Consider the following 3,113-nt stretch of genomic DNA (forward strand, 5'->3'; position numbering starts at 1 on the left):
GCAGGCCGGGGCCAGACCAGGCGGAGCGCGGCGGGGCTGGAGCTGGCTGCCAGGCGCCTCCTCTAGGGCGGTGTGGCCCGAGGCCGCTCTGGGGAGAAAAGGGGCCCGAGCAGGGTTCAGACGGAAATGTGGGCACATTCGCTGGCGCATCAACAGAAAAATTAGTTTGCGTCCAAGGAGGGTGTTTATCCCCGGGGTATCCAAAGCCGGTTTGTAGCTGGGGAGGCCATGGGAAGGCCAGGGCTCCCTGCTCCCAGGGCATCTGGTCACCCCCTTCTCCTTCACACCCAGGCTTGCGATTTCTGGCTTTATCGCTGAAGCAAAAAGTCGGAGACGAGGAAATTCCTGGAACTCCTGTGATAGGGGCAATTCCTGTGCAGGGCACACGCTGCAGTCCAAGTCCAGGGTCCAGAGAGCTCCCGCCCTCCTGCAAAGCCTTCAGGGCAGAGGCCTGCGGGGACAGCTGTGGAGGCCAGGTAGACCAGGCCACAAGGAGGAAGCAGGCAGCAGACAGGGCTCAGCAGCAGGGCAGCATCCTCTCTCAAGTTGGTGGTCCTACGGCAGACGCAGGTCAGAGGTGGCTTGCTGGGAAGCGTTTCTGAATCAAGTTTCTTACTGATCTGGCACCAGCACCCACCACTCCAGGAGCGGGAGTGGACAGGAGGCATCCCTCTGGGTGGAGGCACCCTGTGTGCCTTGAGCCCCAAGCCCAACATGGCTCTGCGCGGAGCTGCAGCTCCTGCCGTGTCCCTTGCCTTGGGACCCCAGTGGATCTCCTCTCCTAAGCAGACTGCTCCATGGGCATCCATGATTTCCTTGGGCCCCTTTATCACCAGCCGCAGAGGAGGCAGCAGGCTACCACCTGGCCCAGTTCTGGACAGATTCAAAGCCCTGCACATCCATAACGACCTTGTCTGACTCTCTCTCCCTACTGTTAGCACAAAAGGACCAGGCCAGACACAAACTTCACAGAGCATCTCAGTCTTTTACTCAGGAACAGGATTACACCCATGGGATTGGACCACTCTCCTGGTGGAAAATGAGTCCCTGGACAAAGGAGGGTATGATATAACTTATAAGTTATACTGAGAGGTGCTTAATTAATGAGCTTGTCAGTTTGGGCATTAGAAATCTCCTACTGGAGAGATGGGGAGGTGTAGCGATGGGCAAAAGGTGCGACTTACACAGTCCAGGGGGAGAAATAAAGAATGTCTATGTGCTTCTGCCCTAGTCAATGCTTTATTCACTCAAATCACTCAATACAATTTTATTCTATAGGTTATTTTTTTTAAATATTTATTTTTTAGTTTTTTTAGGTGGACACAATATCTTTAGTTTATTTTTATGTGGTGTTGAGGATCAAACCTAGCGCCCCGCGCATGCCAGGCTAGCGCGCTACCGCTTGAGCCACATCCCAGCCCACTCTATAGGTTCTTGATCAAGAAAACGACAATCCTAATGCTAGGCCCCTAATAATTGTTGGGTGTGTGGGAGACTTGCCTTTTGGCTTTCTGGTTTCTCCCTGCTGAAGTTAGATGCCCGTCTCAAGAAGAACATCATACAAGCCCTTACCCCTCCACCTCCTCCCTGAAGGGCGCCAAAGTCAAAAGCTTTCTGACCAGGACACAGTGTCTGCTCTCCCGTTCCTGAGTCACCCTGCCGATCAGCACCCTCCACGTCGCCAAGGCCACCCTTCTGAAATTGAGGCTCGCAGGCTCATGCTGCTGCTTTTGTCCTCTTCTGTTCTTCCCCTTCGGGCAGCCCCCCAATAAAATCTCCTGGTTAATTTCCATCTTCGGTGAGTCACTTGCCTTTCAATAACCAATTCACAGCAAACAATTCTAGATTGATTCTCAGCACTGCAAACACTCTTCATCATGACAAGCTCATGACAGGCATTCCCTCTGCATGCAAAGCTCAAGTGTCAGATCAGAAGTCTCAAGTCTTAGGCTTCAAGTCCAGCAGATGCACACTCACTCAGACCACGGCGATCAGGTCAGGAACCAAGGTAGGCTTCTCCTGGGTGGAACTGATGGCTGGCTGAGGAGAGGGTCATAGGGAGAAGTTGCAGCTCTCAGCAGGGTCAAGATTTGGCTGTAGCATTTGAGAGCAGTGAGGTGTTAAACCACGATGCAAAGAAAAGACCACCGACTCCAATTAAAATCAAATTAAAGCAAGCTTGTAATTCTGACCGGCCAGGGCTGGGGCTGTCTCTCCCGAAACCAGTGGGAACAGAAGACAACACCACAGCTCTCTAGGAGCACAGTTTTATAGCACAGAAAGTTGCAAAAAGGGGGAGGGAATTGTCTTGAGAACTTACAGATAACAGGATTTTGACAAGCATAACACAAAGGCTGCCTAATGCTGGTCCAGCACTTAGGGAGTGAATTCAGATCCCAATATCAGAATTTATGAGGTGCCATGAGAGCTTCAAAGAGTGTCGTTATCTGGCTGGGGAAAGCCAGAATTTATAAGGTGCCACTAAAATTTCAGAGTGGGTGGCTATCTGGTCAGGGAAAGCCAGGCATGGGGGAGTTCAAGGCATGGGCAGGCATTCCAAGCAAGTTTAGAAATCGCAGTAATTTATAGTGAAGCCAAAATTGACTTTTCATGCCTTTGTGGCGAGATGGCTCCCAATCGTAAGAGGGAATTAGTCTGGGTTTATCATGAGGAAGATGCTGAAAATCAGGCAAAGGAGGAGAAGAGTTGGGATGTCAGTCCAGGTCCTCATCAGGTTCTCCAGCATGAGGGCATCAGTGTTGACTGGCTGAAAGTCCGTTCATTTGCTCCAATATTTATATCAAATTTTGGGGCTTTTTGTTAGGTGCAGGACAGGCTGAATAAGTTGTCTGCAGGTCATGCCAAACAAAGTTAGCTGCAGGATGACCTGGCCACTCAAACCCTCTGTCTGGTTCTTTATCATCTGTTTGCCTCAAGCGCAAATGCTCAAGGCTGAATACTCAGCCTGTCTCTCAAGGCTGAGCACTTAACCCCCTTAATACTCCCATTTTTTGCAAAACCAGAGACCCTGTTAGATTTAGGCAGCACAGCAGAAGGGCTATAAAAGCCTTCCCTAGCAGCCCCCCCCCCCCCCCCCTGCCCTTCTCTTCCTC

The sequence above is a fragment of the Marmota marmota genome, unplaced genomic scaffold (assembly GCF_001458135.2).
Source record: "Marmota marmota marmota unplaced genomic scaffold, marMar, whole genome shotgun sequence".
Lineage (NCBI taxonomy): Eukaryota > Metazoa > Chordata > Mammalia > Rodentia > Sciuridae > Marmota > Marmota marmota.